Genomic DNA, 18,134 nt, shown 5'->3' on the forward strand with positions numbered 1-18,134 from the left:
CCTCACGGGGGCGTTATCGTCCGGCTTCACAGCTTCCAAACTGATGAGTTTACCATAGCAACCACATGGCGCATGCTAATAAGGAGCCATAATTGATTCACACTTGTTCTGTGGATGAGAAATAACACTTGTGCTGTCAGTCCGAAGGGACCAAACTCTCAAATGAAGCTGACAAGTGATTAGGACGATTTAGCCTCTGCCTCTGCTTATTGTACAAATGTGTGTCATTTTACTCTTTGTGGAAGTTCAAACTGCAAAATAAAAAAACTTAACGAAGAGCTTTATGTCTGGCTAAATGTTTGATGTGTAAAACAATGTTTTAAATGTATATATAGTACACTTTATTTTTCACTATATTTGGATTAACTTGATTATTTTTGTCATTTGTATTCAATTTGATTTGTATTCAAATATTTGTATTTTATTTAACAAGTTTGTTCTTCTAATCTCTTTTTGCCATAGCTGTCCTGGACTGATCATCCGGGTACATACGTGCTCCATTTGTATTTTGGTTGATAGTAGCTGAGTCATTATGTTCAGCCGCTGCTCAGCTTGTACAGCATGAAGGCATTTAAGGGCTTAACACACGAGTCGACAGAGTCACACTGTCGCTTCCTTCAAGTGACACTGCTGGTGCCATAGAGTCAGAGCCATGAGAGGTAGAAGGCCCCCTGGTGTACAGTGTCTGGCTCTTGATTCCACCAATTGGATGTAGGATAGATGCACCAGCCTGGTTCCCATTCATCATTTGAGAACTAGCAGTTGGAGCAGATGGTCCCGGGGTAGACACATGTAATGGCTGAGAAACCACTGTGTGCTTTACAGGTCGTTTGTTACTCCACCGATGAGCAATTGATTGCGCTCAATCTTTGCAACGAGAGAGGATTTGAGCTCCTCCCAGTCCATAGTATCCAGAAAGACCTCACCATCTGTGGTGCTATCTGGCTCAGTGCTGACTCCAGGCTGTGAGGCCGGGGGGGGGGGCGGGGGGGCCGCAGGCGATGGTGGAAGACTAGGGCTTCACTGGTTTTAAGCCCTAGTCTTCCACCATCTCCTGCTCGTTGCCCAAAAAGTGTTCCAGTTCCAGTGTACCAAAACCCTTTGAGAGGACCTCCAGAGAGGAGTCAGTCCGGTTTCTGACTTCATGTTTGTCATTTATCAGTTGTACGAATGTAGTACTGACAGTAGAAAGAGCAGCTCAGTATTTTGGTTGTAGATACGAAACACACAGGATGTTTATCTGCACGAGCAGAGAGGAGTTACTTTAGAACTGAATCACTGAGTATTCTCAGACGATCTCGTCACTACCATGACACATGACATGACATCACAATATATCAACACTTGACCTGGTTAATCAATAATATCTCTGTAATTACTGGGCCTATCCACATGAAACAAAAACCTGACACAATGTTCAAATCTCTGCCAGCACAAATAAACAAAAGTGACATTTATTTTATCACGTCTCGTAATGCTTTTTAAGACATGTGATTAATACGTTTGTGGTGTTTATCCCAAATAAATCATAAATAGGCGTTCGTGGATTTATATTTTGGATATTGCTTTCAAAAATGTTTTTTTTCTTTTCATTTTACCATGTCCACGATAATGGCGGCCTAGTCCTTAATCGTCAGCTCATTTTGTGTCATAAATGTTTTTGTGATGGCCTTTTCCCTTCTGCCAGGAGTATATTCTACAGGTATCTATTGACTGTGTCCATGGCCGGAATCCTGTGGCCCAAACATACCAGCAGTTCTGAAATCGAGTGGGTTATGTCAAAAACACTTTGTAGCACTTTATTGATCTCTGTTCAATATTTGTTTCAGCAATAGTACAGTCCCAAAACACAGGGGAATGGTTTCCCTCCTGGTCCCCCTCCTGTTTGCTTTTGCTTTTGTGTTTTTTGGAAATTGACCCAATTTATTAGACAAATCAAAAACTATTTAGTGTTACAACTGAATCAAATTGCATGTTACACAGATGATGTCCAACTATATTTGACCAAACCAGAAATGTCCATATCCAATGTGATGCATTTTCTTGAATATATCTCATTCAAGCAACCAACTTTGTCCGTTTAAATGGCAAACTTATTTGGGTGCCGACACCATAAAGATTTATCTACAATATTGGAGGAAAATTTCACCACTCTTTTTACTACTATAAAAAAGATTTTGAAAAACATGTCTGAAAAATTACTTTATTTCAGCTCAAATACTGTATTCTGTAGAGAGTAATGCTGTGCCTGGGGTTCCTGTGCAGGCCTCAAGGATGACGTGGAGAGTCCTTGGGCCAAATCTGTGCTTACGACCTGGAAGGAGCTGATCAAAATATACAAACTGAACAAAGATATAATCAAAGTTTTGCATCTAGCAACACAAATTTGAGATTCAAAGTCTGGATAAATAAAGGTATACATTTTTCTATCAGATTGTAAAGGAAAATCACATGACAAGCTTTGATACGTTGAAAGAATCCTTTGGCTTGGAGAAACAGGACTTATAGGTATTTACAATTGAGGAGTGAATCAAGAAATTAAATCAAGAAATTAAACTAATCAACCAGCACAGCCTTTGACTGTAATATTTATAAAAGCTTATGAGTAAGATATTTCAAGGGGAATAATATCTAAATTATTATTGTGACACGAGTTTTCATACCCCCATGCATGTAAGTGCACTTACAAGTGCTAATTGTTGGAGAAACTGTGGCAGCAGGAGGCAAACCACTATCATTATGTTTTGGGATTGTCCTGTTGCTCAGAAGTATTGGACTGAGATCATGTTTTACAGACTATTTATGACATCATCATCCCACTGGATTTCAGAACTACCTCAAAACTCCTGCCAATGCAGGGGGAGAAGAAGAATACTGTCTAAAGAATTAAACCTAAAGAATAAAGCCTAAAGAATAAAGCCTAAGATGTACGGCGGTAACCGCCGTAAAGTACCAAAGAAGAAGAGTCAGCTCTGGAATGAAGTCTAAAAATCACATTCTGACTCGATGTGAGAGGAGGGCTCGGTGGGACAATTGTTTTGTTTTACATTTGTTGGACTGATTAATGTGAATAATTTGCACTTTTACATGGTGTTATTTATTATGATTTATTTATTTCTATTGTGTGTTATTCACATTAACATAAATTACCATCACAATCAAAAAGAGCAGAGAGAAGGAAAAAAATCGTATGAATACCTGCCCCTCATGTGTTATGAAGAAACATGACACATTTTTCCAACAGAACTCTCTCCAAACATCTCCACTGAGACGTACATACACTTTCCCACTCTTTGTTCGCCAAAACTTTATTGTTTAGTCTTATAAATAGTCTATTCTGGAGCAGGTTGTGTGTGGATTGGAAAATGTGGATTCCCAGTGTTAAAGAGGCCGACACAGTTTAAGACCAGGCTTCAAACGTTCCTCTTTGAAATGACTTATGGTCAGACCAGTTAGGAACAGAAATATAAACCCACAGTTTCAGCTACGCTGCCCTAGGAGCAACTATGGGGGAAGTATGGCAGCTTGAGCACTATCCTCTGCTTCTGACTATTTATTCTATCAAACAATATTTAATATTTAATTTCACTTGCAATCTGTTCATTGCCTCTTCTTCTTCTTCTTCTTCTTCTTCTTCTTCTTCTTCTTCTTCTTCTTCTTCTTCTTCTTCTTCTTCTTCTTCTTCTTCTTCTTCTTCTTCTTCTTCTTCTTCTTCTTCTTCTTCTTCTTCTTCTTCTTCTTCTTCTTCTTCTTCTTCTTCTTCTCACACTTTCCCGCCGGGAGTGGGACAGGCTCATGACCACATGACCTGTGGACCCAGATGATCCTCTCCTGGAGAAAGTCTACTCCATTCGAGTTCTTCATCTGCCTCGAAGAACTGGTTCTCCTCCTGAAGAACCGGTTCTCCTCCTGAAGAACCGGTTCTCCTCCTGAGTAGCTCCAGCTCCACTGTCTATCTCGCGTCCACCTGAGGGAGTCGAATCTCTCCTTCACTGTAGAACTCCTCCAGGTTTTTCCCAAGGAGGTTTTGTAGTTTTTCCTAAGGAGAGTCTAAGGACACAGGATGCTGGGACATTTGTCTAAGGACACAGGATGCTGGGACATTTGTCTAGGACACAGGATGCTGGGACATTTGTCTAGGACACAGGATGCTGGGACATTTGTCTAGGACACAGGATGCTGGGACATTTGTCTAGGACACAGGATGCTGGGACATTTGTCTAGGACACAGGATGCTGGGACATTTGTCTAGGACACAGGATGCTGGGACATTTGTCTAGGACACAGGATGCTGGGACATTTGTCTAGGACACAGGATGCTGGGACATTGCCAAGTCCCTATGACAATTGTTTCATCTGTTTTTTACTGTTCTCGAGGAAACTGCTGTTGGGATTTGGGGCGTTACAAAATAAATTCAATTCAATTGAAACTGAGGTTCATGTCCCTCCTCAATGAATCAGTCCTATATTCTTCATTAATTTATGGAATTTGTTATTTACTGTTCCTCCAGTTTGACACATCTAACGTGGGTTGAATGCAAACATTCCAATTCGCCGCCACAGTTTCCCTCAGAGTGCTTCACAATCAGGTGCATGATATTAGTATAGAAGGTGAGATCTCTCCCTGGTGGAGCGCACACATTTACCAAAGTAAAAGCCTTTCCGTGAATACTTGATTGTTTAGGTCCAGTAGCGTTACCTGCCTTGTGTTTTCCCTGTTTACTCCTCTTTTCTGGGATTTTGTGGGTGAAACGGTGATTTTAAAGCATATTTCTGCAGCAGCGGGCGCGTGCCTGTGTCGAGCCCGCCATAACCAGAAGTCCAGGCCAGTATTTTCAACAAGTAAATATCTTCCTTAAACACTATATCAGCAGACACGCCCTGGACACATAATCGAACATGTCTTAGGGAAGGCCAGTCTCAGTATCTTCAAAACGCTACAGATTTGGGGCGTAACCAAAACACATGATTGAGAGAGATTTACCTGCACGTTTCCTTTTGCGCTTTATTTGATTTGACTGAGATTAAACTTTTGTTAAACCTCTTTTTACATAAAATTGTTTGATTACTCCAGAAATATATTGCAATAAACCTTAAGAAAGCACTTTTCCACACCCACTTTTCCAATTGTCCTGTTTTCCAGCATCTGATTACACACTTTTTTTGGAAACTTAATGTTAAAAAATATCGTTAATATTTTGTACTTTGCTCCATATACTATACTTTGCTCCATGTACTATAGCAACCGAACAGCTTGTACTCGGTTGACCTCTTCCTACACTTCTTCATACTTCACTGCCTTCATCAGAGCTTCCAGCGCTCTTTGGAACCCTGCGTTCCTTTGGGCGGAGCAGATATGCAATCGCAACTTCATCTATTATTAAAAACGTTCATTCAGTAAAGATCACATCCGGGACTGGCCCAGATGATGCGAGGGCCCAGATGATGCGAGGGCCCAGATGATGCGACTGGCCCAGATGATGCGACTGGCCCAGATGATGCGAGGGCCCAGATGATGCGAGGGCCCAGATGATGCGACTGGCCCAGATGATGCGAGGGCCCAGATGATGCGAGGGCCCAGATGATGCGAGGGCCCAGATGATGCGACTGGCCCAGATGATGCGACTGGCCCAGATGATGCGAGGGCCCAGATGATGCGACTGGCCCAGATGATGCGACTGGCCCAGATGATGCGAGGGCCCAGATGATGCGACTGGCCCAGATGATGCGACTGGCCCAGATGATGCGAGGGCCCAGATGATGCGAGGGCCCAGATGATGCGACTGGCCCAGATGATGCGACTGGCCCAGATGATGCGAGGGCCCAGATGATGCGAGGGCCCAGATGATGCGACTGGCCCAGATGATGCGAGGGCCCAGATGATCCGAGGGCCCAGATGATGCGAGGGCCCAGATGATGCGACTGGCCCAGATGATGCGACTGGCCCAGATGATGCGAGGGCCCAGATGATGCGACTGGCCCAGATGATGCGACTGGCCCAGATGATGCGAGGGCCCAGATGATGCGAGGGCCCAGATGATGCGACTGGCCCAGATGATGCGACTGGCCCAGATGATGCGAGGGCCCAGATGATGCGAGGGCCCAGATGATGCGACTGGCCCAGATGATGCGAGGGCCCAGATGATGCGAGGGCCCAGATGATGCGAGGGCCCAGATGATGCGACTGGCCCAGATGATGCGACTGGCCCAGATGATGCGACTGGCCCAGATGATGCAAGGGCCCAGATGATGCGACTGGCCCAGATGATGCGAGGGCCCAGATGATGCGACTGGCCCAGATGATGCGAGGGCCCAGATGATGCGACTGGCCCAGATGATGCGAGGGCCCAGATGATGCGACTGGCCCAGATGATGCGACTGGCCCAGATGATGCAAGGGCCCAGATGATGCGAGGGCCCAGATGATGCGAGGGCCCAGATGATGCGACTGGCCCAGATGATGCGACTGGCCCAGATGATGCGACTGGCCCAGATGATGCAAGGGCCCAGATGATGCGACTGGCCCAGATGATGCGAGGGCCCAGATGATGCGAGGGCCCAGATGATGCGACTGGCCCAGATGATGCAAGGGCCCAGATGATGCGAGGGCCCAGATGATGCGACTGGCCCAGATGATGCGACTGGCCCAGATGATGCGACTGGCCCAGATGATGCAAGGGCCCAGATGATGCGACTGGCCCAGATGATGCAAGGGCCCAGATGATGCGACTGGCCCAGATGATGCGACTGGCCCAGATGATGCGACTGGCCCAGATGATGCAAGGGCCCAGATGATGCGACTGGCCCAGATGATGCAAGGGCCCAGATGATGCGACTGGCCCAGATGATGCAAGGGCCCAGATGATGCGACTGGCCCAGATGATGCCAGCGCTCGGACGGTGGGAAACCAAGAGCAGCAGAGCAGAAAAACGTGGCCAGAGATGAGTCAAGGTGCTCGGTCTGAGTGAGAGACTCCAAACTCACAAGCGTCTGAACGTCCCGGGCCACATAACGATACGTGTGATGTAGAGCAGAGTCATCATTCAGTTTGTACGTATTAGAATGAACATCGCGTTTAATCTTCATTTCAAAAGCGTCACATTTTCTCCCTCAAAGTATAAACTCTTAAAAATACTCATCGTGATTGGAGCTTGGTTTGATTAAAGTTTGCTAAATGGTATTTACAGTATGTATATATATATATATATATATACATGCGTTCGCGGTGACCTCATACAGCCGGGACTTCCCCATAGCGGCCATTTTAAAAGGGGCACGCGATATATAAAAACCAACACGACTGCATCCTTTTCTACGGCATAATGAGCTACGAATACTTTGATTCTTTAGACGATAACGGCGAACTGAGGTACACGACAAATCTATAATTTCTTGGTCAGTCAACAGAGCGATGTCCTAACAGAACAATGACCTTACAGAACAATGACCTTACAGAACAATGACCTTACAGAACAATGACTTTACAGAACAATGACTTTACAGAACAATGACCTTATAGAACAATGACCTTACAGAACAATGACCTTATAGAACAATGACCTAACAGAACAATGACCTTACAGAACAATCACCTTACAGAACAATGACCTTACAGAACAATGACTTTACAGAACAATGACTTTACAGAACAATGACCTTACAGAACAATGACCTTACAGAACAATGACTTTACAGAACAATGACCTTATAGAACAATGACCTTACAGAACAATGACCTTACAGAACAATGACCTTACAGAACGCAGGTTTATCTGGTGTAAAAATGTATCCTAAAAGTACTACACATACTGCATATTCATTATTGTAGTACTACTAAAGGTATCAAGAAAACATGATTAGTTATTGTTATTATCTTTGGACCTGTGTTGAAGTCTACACATTGTTGTACTGTCAGTCATTGTAAACAGTAATACTTCTCCTACTCTTCTCTCTAAATCTCTCCATTCTCATCTTCTCCTCCCTTTTCTCTCTCCCTCTCTCTGCTCTTTCTCCCTCTCTCTGCTCTTTCTCTCTTACTATGCTCTCTTTCTCCCTCCTGCTTCCTATTTCTCCTCCCCTCTTTCTCACCTTCCCTCTTCTCTCGTTCTCTTTCCCACTCTCTCATCCTCTCTGTCTCTTCTCCCCCTCCTTCTTTTCTTCCTCCCTCTCTCTCATTTTGTTATTTTCCGTCCCTGTTCTCATTTTCCTCATCCTCCCTTTTTTACTTACTTAGCTCTCTATCTCTTTCCCTCTCTCTCTCTCTCTCTCTCTCTCGCTCTCTCCCTACATCTCCTTGTTCCCACCTTTCTCTCCCTTACCACCTTGTCTACCTCTCTCTTTTCCTCTCTCTCTCTCATCTTTCCCTGACTCCTCCCTCTTTTACTCCACTTAGTCCCTTCTTTCTCATTTCGCCTCTCTCTCTCTCTCTCTCTCTCTCTCTCTCTCTCTCTCTCTCTCTCTCTCTGTGTTTCACTTCCTTCCCTTCCTCTTGTTCTCCCTCCATTTCCCTGCCTATCTCTAGTTCCCTCCCTCTTTTATCACACTCATCTCTCCCTCCATCCCTCTTCTCCTTCATCATCTTTCACGTTCTCTCTCACACATCTTCTCTCGCTCCCTTCCTCTTTGTTCTCCCTTCTCTATTTCCCTCCCTCTGCCCTCTTTTCTCTCTGTTTCCGCCTCTCTATATATACACTTCTCCCTCTCTCTATATATACTTCTCCCTCCTCTCCTTTACCATCCTCTCTCTCCACTTTCTGCCTTTTCTTTCTCTTTCCCTCTCTCTCTTTGTCATTTCTTCTCTACCCCTCTCTCTTTTATCTCTCTCCATCTCTCGCTCTCTCTCTCTTTCTCTCTTTATTCCTCACTCCACTTTTTTCTGTCTCCCTCTCTCTTTCTCCTTACTACTCACTTCTCTTTGTCCCACCATCTTTTCTCTCTTCCTCCTGTCTCTCCTTTCTCCCTCTCTCCCTCCTTTATCTTCTCTCTCTCCCTCATCTCTCTCTCTCTCATTCCCTCTCTCTATTTCCATCATTCCTCCCTGTCTCTCACTCCCTTCACCTCTCTCTTCCTCACATTCTCTTTCTTTCTTTCTCTCTCTCTGCACTCTTTCCCTCCTCTCTCTTACCATCCCCTCGCTCTCATTCCCTCTCTCTATCTCTCTATTGCAATCACTCCTCCCTCTTCTCTCTCTCGCTCTCTCTTTCTCTCTCTCTCTCTCTCTCCATGCCCCTCTCTCATCCCTATTATCTCTCTCTCTCTCTCTCTTTCTCCGTGCCACTCTCTCATCCCTGTTATCTCTCTCTCTCTCTCTCTCTCCGTGCCCCTCTCTCATCCCTGTTATCTCTCTCTCTCCGTGCCCCTCTCTCATCCCTGTTATCTCTCTCTCTCTCTCTCTCTCCGTGCCCCTCTCTCATCCCTGTTATCTCTCTCTCTCTCTCTCTCTCTCTCCGTGCCCCTCTCTCATCCCTGTTATCTCTCTCTCTCTCTCTCCGTGCCCCTCTCTCATCCCTGTTATCTCTCTCTCTCTCTCTCCGTGCCCCTCTCTCATCCCTGTTATCTCTCTCTCTCTCTCTCCGTGCCCCTCTCTCATCCCTGTTATCTCTCTTTCTCTCTCTCCGTGCCCCTCTCTCATCCCTCCTCTCTCTCTCTCTCTTTCTCCGTGCCCCTCTCATCCCTGTTATCTCTCTCTCTCTCTCTCCGTGCCCCTCTCTCATCCCTATTATCTCTCTCTCTCTCTCTCCGTGCCCCTCTCTCATCCCTGTTCTCTCTCGCTCTCTCTCTCTCTCTCGCTCTCTCTCTCTCTCTTTCTCCGTGCCCCTCTCATCCCTGTTATCTCTCTCTCTTTCTCCGTGCCCCTCTCTCATCCCTGTTCTCTCTCGCTCTCTCTCTCCGTGCCCCTCTCTCATCCCTGTTATCTCTCTCTCTCTCTCTCTTTCTCCGTGCCACTCTCTCATCCCTGTTATCTCTCTCTCTCCGTGCCCCTCTCTCATCCCTGTTATCTCTCTCTCTCTCTCCGTGCCCCTCTCTCATCCCTGTTATCTCTCTCTCTCTCTCTCTCTCTCTCCGTGCCCCTCTCTCATCCCTGTTATCTCTCTCTCTCTCTCCGTGCCCCTCTCTCATCCCTGTTATCTCTCTCTCTCTCTCTCCGTGCCCCTCTCTCATCCCTGTTATCTCTCTCTCTCTCCGTGCCCCTCTCTCATCCCTGTTATCTCTCTCTCTCTCTCTCCGTGCCCCTCTCTCATCCCTGTTATCTCTCTCTCTCTCCGTGCCCCTCTCTCATCCCTGTTATCTCTCTCTCTCTCTCTCTCTTTCTCCGTGCCTCTCTCATCCCTGTTATCTCTCTCTCTCTCTGTGCCCCTCTCTCATCCCTGTTATCTCTCTCTCTCTCTCTCTTTCTCCGTGCCACTCTCTCATCCCTGTTATCTCTCTCTCTCCGTGCCCCTCTCTCATCCCTGTTATCTCTCTCTCTCTCTCTCCGTGCCCCTCTCTCATCCCTGTTATCTCTCTCTCTCTCTCTCTCTCTCCGTGCCCCTCTCTCATCCCTATTATCTCTCTCTCTCTCTCTCCGTGCCCCTCTCTCATCCCTGTTATCTCTCTCTCTCTTTCTCCGTGCCCCTCTCATCCCTGTTATCTCTCTCTCTCCGTGCCCCTCTCTCATCCCTGTTATCTCTCTCTCTCTCTCTCCGTGCCCCTCTCTCATCCCTGTTCTCTCTCGCTCTCTCTCTCTCTCTCCGTGCCCCTCTCATCCCTGTTATCTCTCTCTCTCTCTCTCTCTCTTTCTCTGTGCCCCTCTCATCCCTGTTATCTCTCTCTCTCTCTCTCTCCGTGCCCCTCTCTCATCCCTGTTATCTCTCTCTCTCTCTCCGTGCCCCTCTCTCATCCCTGTTATCTCTCTCTCTCTCTCTCCGTGCCCCTCTCTCATCCCTGTTATCTCTCTCTCTCTCTCTCTCTCTCTCTCTCCGTGCCCCTCTCTCATCCCTGTTATCTCTCTCTCTCTCTCTCTCCGTGCCCCTCTCTCATCCCTGTTATCTCTCTCTCTCTCTCTCTCTCTCTCTCTCTCTCTCCGTGCCCCTCTCTCATCCCTGTTATCTCTCTCTCTCTCTCTCTCTCTCCGTGCCCCTCTCTCATCCCTGTTATCTCTCTCTCTCTCTCCGTGCCCCTCTCTCATCCCTGTTATCTCTCTCTCTCTCTCTCTCCGTGCCCCTCTCTCATCCCTGTTATCTCTCTCTCTCTCTCCGTGCCCCTCTCTCATCCCTGTTATCTCTCTCTCTCTCTCCGTGCCCCTCTCTCATCCCTGTTATCTCTCTCTCTCTCTCTCTCCGTGCCCCTCTCTCATCCCTGTTATCTCTCTCTCTCTCTCTCTTTCTCCGTGCCCCTCTCATCCCTGTTATCTCTCTCTCTCTCTCTCTCCGTGCCCCTCTCTCATCCCTGTTATCTCTCTCTCTCTCTCTCTCTCTCCGTGCCCCTCTCTCATCCCTGTTATCTCTCTCTCTCTCTCTCTCTCCGTGCCCCTCTCTCATCCCTGTTATCTCTCTCTCTCTCTCTCCGTGCCCCTCTCTCATCCCTGTTATCTCTCTCTCTCTCTCTCTCTCTCTCTCTCCGTGCCCCTCTCTCATCCCTGTTATCTCTCTCTCTCTCTCTCCGTGCCCCTCTCTCATCCCTGTTATCTCTCTCTCTCTCTCTCTCCGTGCCCCTCTCTCATCCCTGTTATCTCTCTCTCTCTCTCTCTCTCTCTCTCTCCGTGCCCCTCTCTCATCCCTGTTATCTCTCTCTCTCTCTCTCTCTCTCCGTGCCCCTCTCTCATCCCTGTTATCTCTCTCTCTCTCTCTCTCCGTGCCCCTCTCTCATCCCTGTTATCTCTCTCTCTCTCTCTCCGTGCCCCTCTCTCATCCCTGTTATCTCTCTCTCTCTCTCCGTGCCCCTCTCTCATCCCTGTTATCTCTCTCTCTCTCTCCGTGCCCCTCTCTCATCCCTGTTATCTCTCTCTCTCTCTCTCTCCGTGCCCCTCTCTCATCCCTGTTATCTCTCTCTCTCTCTCTCTTTCTCCGTGCCCCTCTCATCCCTGTTATCTCTCTCTCTCTCTCTCTCCGTGCCCCTCTCTCATCCCTGTTATCTCTCTCTCTCTCTCTCTCCGTGCCCCTCTCTCATCCCTGTTATCTCTCTCTCTCTCTCTCTTTCTCTGTGCCCCTCTCATCCCTGTTATCTCTCTCTCTCTCTCTCTCTCTCCGTGCCCCTCTCTCATCCCTGTTATCTCTCTCTCTCTCTCTCTCCGTGCCCCTCTCATCCCTGTTATCTCTCTCTCTCTCTCTCTCTCTTTCTCTGTGCCCCTCTCATCCCTGTTATCTCTCTCTCTCTCTCTCTCGCCCCTCCCCCTGAATCTGATAAGAGACACTCCTCAGGACTACGTTTCTTAATGACTATATTTCACATCTAAACTGACTTAATGTGTGATCTAAACTTGTGACTAAATCATGTTTTAGTTTCGTTTGCCACAAGAACTGGTTTGAAGTGTGTTCATGTCGTACTTAATGTACTTTCTCATTACCTGCTATTGATGTGTGTTTGTTGACAATGTTGTGTATTTTATTATGGTCACATGTCATTTTTGCTGGTTTGAGTTAAATTTGCCCAAACTGAGAATAAGTTTGACCAAGAGTTAAAGCCACTCCCACTAGGCCACGCCTCCCAGGTCAATAAAAGAGCAGACTCAGCTCTGCTTCCTTCTCTTCTTTCGCCGGCACGTGACCTGCCAGGACGACACACCGGGTCGGGGACCCCCGCAGGGGCCCCTCCCCCACCAGTGAGGCTGCATTGTCTCCCAAACTCGGCTTTCACCAAACAACCCGAACATCTTCATAAAAAAAATGCACAATTCAACGGACCCTGGACTCATCAAACTCTTCAAATGCTAAACCTGCTCAAGCATCAGCGCCCGGACAGCTCCAAGGACACAAAGGACTCTGAGAACGCAAAGACGTGGGAGGCCTCGCTCCACACCTTCCTTGGACACGTGAGACCTGAGAGTGGCTGATTACAGAGTGGCATTTAAAGACCTTGAATTATTCCCTAAAACCAATCAAAACCTAATTCTTAATACCAGCATTTCTTCTAACTAAGTTGAGCCCAGGCACAGCCTGTGTTACCAAATGTGTCATTAATGGATTTTATGTCTTTGTTTATTAAACCACACAAAATCATCCTGGTTTATAGAGCCTTTGTATTGATCTTTATAGAATTATTGTCGGTCAATGAATCGTGTACTCCCCTTCAGAGAATGAGACTGAGTAGATGTTTTGCTGAACAAGCTTCAGATGGTGCCCTTTTAAATATAAATATGAACATTAACTACCTAAAGTGCTACACGTGTTGTCCACGATGAAATGGCTAGTCCCAGAGAATATACATTCCATATTGGTACAAATGTGTGAGCAAGAAACGAGTATAATTACCCTACACAGAGATTGTTTCCCTATTTACGTGGTTGCTATGGCAGCTCGGCAGATGGAGTACAAGCGGCCAGAGTGTATTCCCTCTTATTCCTCTTCACTGCGGGTATATGCGAGGAGGCGGTGCTAATTGGAGGGTGGAATTGTGGGAATTCCTAAACAATGATGGGATTGTGTTGTTGTCGACTCAAAGGGGAGACGAGCACAGGGGACAGGGTTGTTATCTAATGTGTGTGTCACTATTTCCCACTCTGGTTTTCTTCTGGGGGGTTTGTGGCGAGGGGACGTCCGCTGAAGTGGAGTGAGACGGACGGCCCGCGGTCGACCATGAATCAGGGAGGCAGGCTACAACAGTAATCAGGCAAATGGCTATGCAGTAGGGTACAAGTATTTCAAAAAATGGTCACCGCTGCAGAAACGTCGCCTGTTCTGAGGACGAGGAAATCAAGCTGGTGTTAATATTATGTGGAATTAATTTCAGTTTTCACCTACCCCCTATCCCCACCCACTTTTCTTTTTTTTTTTTTCTATTTTATTTTTCATCAGAACATAAAACATACACAAACTCAACAATAATTATTACACCAGAAGAGGGGGTAAACAAAACAAAACAAAAAACAACAACAACAAAAAAAAGCTAAACAAATGATACGGGAAATAAAAATAAAATAAAATGAATAATAATAATAATAATAAATTAAAAAACTTATCTTGTATTTATTTGGGATTATTCCAGTGAGAGCAAGAAGTCTATGAACCTGTGTCTCTTTTTTAGATCAATGTTGCGGTTTACGATGGACAAAATGTAAAATAATTTAAAGTAGACCTTACCTTCGTTAGCTTGTTTCCATACAGTATGCGACTTGATTAATAATTACTAAAAGCGTGAGGCAATCAGGGTTTTCCCAGAGTAAAACAGCAGGCCGTATTCCTCCTGCACTTAAACATACGTTACATAATGCAGCTCCACACTGTGAACCATTACTCCCAGCAGTGCTTTCAGCTCACATGAATCACACGCCACCTTTTGGAATATGGAATCGTTATTTTCAGAATATAGGACTGATTGACACATGGAGGCGCATTAGCGTTAACCCTAGTGCACGCCGGTATACCCATTTTTCTAATCCACACCCAATCTATTCCAGAATACTATTTCTTTGGCTTCAATAACAATATGCCGTGATTGTGTGTTTGTGTTTTTTCTTTTATTTCATTCTTTCTGGTCCAGGGCTAAGGCAAGACTACAGACTCGTAGTATTGACAACTTTTTGCAGTCATGACCCCTGTTTGCATTTGTGGCACACAGAAAACATCTTCACAAATTGAATTATATGACATCCATGGAGATAGAGCCATGTTTTTAATTTGATAGGACAGCTAATAGGAATATTATGTTTAAAGGAGACCTCTTATGATATTTTTGGAGTATTAGTATTACCATAACGAACTTAGATCCTCAATTAAAAATTTTATCATTGTAAATCACAATAGTCATCAAAATGGCTAAATAATAGAAACCATTGACTTCTTGTACAAATCCACAGGAACAGGAACTCCACAAAGAAAGGAGTGGATTTTACATTTTTCATTTTTGAACCCAGCATGTTTGAGCTCGAGTTTACATTTTTGTGAACAACCGCAAGAAAATACAAAGAAGTGGGCGGAGATAGAAATAGAAATTGACTCAATTGAAATAAAACTGATATTAATACAAATTGAAAGACCATTATAATATGGTCAAAAGCTCAATTTTACATAATGTGTCCCCTTCAAAGGTGCATTTTAATGGCGTCGTATTTTTCCCATAGGATCTGACAACCCTGTGAAATTATCTTGTGACCTCCAGATTGTGAACCACCGCTATAAACAACTTACACTATAACACGACGACAGTCCAAGCTCCAAGAACCAGGACTGAATCTGGTCCGAACAAAACCAGGACGATCCCAAACCAAATACTGAACTGTACTATAATGTAGAGTGTTATAACCTCGGATGGTGTAGAGTAGATAAAACGACTGAGCTGGAGGTGTCCTTGGTACAACAATGCAATTTTCTTCAATACTTGAGCCGTGACAACAACAAACAACAGCGACAAACAGAGACAAAAAGAAGCTAAAGCACATTATCATACTATAATCTTAGCACTTCTTCAACACAAACGTTAAGCTAAGAGTGCGGCAAACCTGAATTAAACCTACTGTGGTTTGGTGCTTGGTTTCAGCCTAGTTTTGTCATGATATAGACTTGATTTGCTCCATTTCTGTTTTTTGTTTCAATTTAATTCAAATGTTGATTTAGGGTGAGTTCAGATAAGATATTCCTTTGTCCACACATGGGGAAATTTCGGTGTCACAACGCAGTAGATACAGAGGAAAGGACAGGTAACTTATAGGAAGTTTGAAAAAAATACTCTTAATAGAAGAACTCTTATAAACAAAACAAAAAACTCTTATTAACAAAACTCCTCTCATATCTTAATAGGGAATGGAGGAAAAAAAAAAAAAGTAAACATTTTTAGATAAAGATAAAATAAAATAATAATAAAGTAAAGTAAAGTAAGAATAGCTAGCATAAGACTAAATAATACTACTACTAATGGTAAGTAAACACTCTTAATTACATCAGTTATATGCACATGAATATGGAGTTAGCATCTTCTGTGGTGGTTGAATTCATAATAAATAATTTACTAAATACACCAAGAATGCAGGATGAATAAATTACCGTCTTACTTTTAATGAAGAAAATCGACTTTAAAAATATAGGCTTGTTTTTTTAATTTTTCATATACTTTTGTCCCCTCAAATATACAGTACATGTTTTACTAACGAGGCTTCTATATCAATATTTGGCATTTGTCTGTGTTACGTGTGCAGCTTGTCGCCCGCTGATCGGGAACTGGATCAGGAGGCTATTTGTGACCGGCTGTTTGAGCTTGGATATTTGGGGCATTTTCCAAGCCTTGTTGCTATGGCGATGGAGCACCACTGAAAGGAGGAAGTGTGTAAGTGAGTGAGGAGAAAGATGGAGACCGTAAACAGATGTGTTAGGAAAATAAAGTATTACATAATGCATCCATATATGTACATCCTATATATGAATTAAATGCATAGAATATAGATCCAGTTTTAATGTCATCCATTTTGACAATGGGAGTTGAGTAGACCATAATATTTATATACATTTTGACAGGCGTAATTGTTTAGGCGGTGAACACATTAAGCCAGCTGTCAGTGGGTGGAAAGGGAACATTAGCAAGGTTAGCATTGAAGTTGTCACACTTTCTCCACAAGGACTAAGAGCTGCATGAAAAGAAGCCTAATGGGTCCTTTACGGTCTGTAGTGACAGCTCCTTTTCGCAGGTTTGAAATTGTGTCCTCTTTCTAAGTATAATACAAGCAATGCCATTTCCAAGTTAACATTTGTCTTTTTTTTACCAGGACTAGATAGAAAAACTAGTGCCCTGATTGAATCCAACTGAGAGGAAGCCCCAGGCCAGGAGGAGGAATGACTGGAGCAGGTCCATGAACGAGGCCGGGTCTGGAATCCCTCTTCCTGCTTTCAACAGCTCAGGCTCGGAGAGAAAGTCCAGCCCGTCTTAATCAGAGAATCATTCATTGTCGTCTGCTTATCTGTGGCTGGGTCGCCGAGGCAGCAGTCTGAGCACACTGCAGCTCTTCAGGGGGATCCCGGGGCGTACACAGAGAGACAAAGACGGAGACATACTCCCTCCAGTGTGTCCCGGGTCATCCCCCATCCCAGTGTGCCCAGAACACCTCCCAGAGAGGAGCAGCGGCTCTACTCTGAGTCTCTCAGCGCCTAATCCAATCTCTAAGAGAGTGTTTTGTGGATCTAGAGAAGGCGTGCGACCTGTGGGTGAATAGTCCTCGCCTCAAGTGGAGGGGGTTCAAGTATCTCTGGGTCTTGTTCACGAGTGAGCGATGGATGGAGCGTGAGATTGACAGTTGGATCTGCAGTGAACGTCCGGGTCGGAGCCAGAGAGCTGTGGTGAAGAAGGAGCTGAAGTTGAAAGGCAAAGCTCTTGATTTACTGCTCAATCTACGCTCCTACTCTGACCTCTGCTCGTGCGCTTTGATCGCGGACACAAGCGGTCGAAATGAGGTTTCTTCGCAGGGTTCTTACTCAATACTAAAACATAAACGTAACTTCAAAGCTTGATATTGTTATTCTTGACTTCCTCCAGTATTGGCAATATTCAGCCATAACCAGTAATGCAGCATTCATTTTAACATTGGGACGTCATAACCACTTTATTATTGACCGATTTTACTTTTGCGATGGAGGGTCCAAACCCTAACCATTGCCTGAATGTCCACAATATGGAATTAAGTAAATCTATCTCTATGGCTACAAGCATGAGACACCACCAGACCAAGTTACAGGTCAGATTTGTGGAGAGGCGAACCAGCTCACAGTACAAAGGCATGTTTTGGGGTGTTTTTTTTTGCAATGGAAACACTTTTAAGCAAATAATGATTGAAAATGTAATCACCATACTGTGGAACACTCCATGGTGACAACATCTCCATCCATCTCCTCCTTTTCCTCCTCCAATTATCTGGTGTAAGCAGCAGCACAACCACGCATGTATGATCCTGCCGCTCCCGGCCAATCACAGCTTATGAAATCACCCTCAAACCAGGCAAACATAACCTGGGCACAA

The sequence above is a fragment of the Eucyclogobius newberryi genome, unplaced genomic scaffold (genome assembly GCF_026437365.1).
Source record: "Eucyclogobius newberryi isolate DKJ021-1_F unplaced genomic scaffold, fEucNew1.0.hap1 SCAF_12, whole genome shotgun sequence".
In the NCBI taxonomy this organism is placed as follows: Eukaryota; Metazoa; Chordata; class Actinopteri; order Gobiiformes; family Gobiidae; genus Eucyclogobius; species Eucyclogobius newberryi.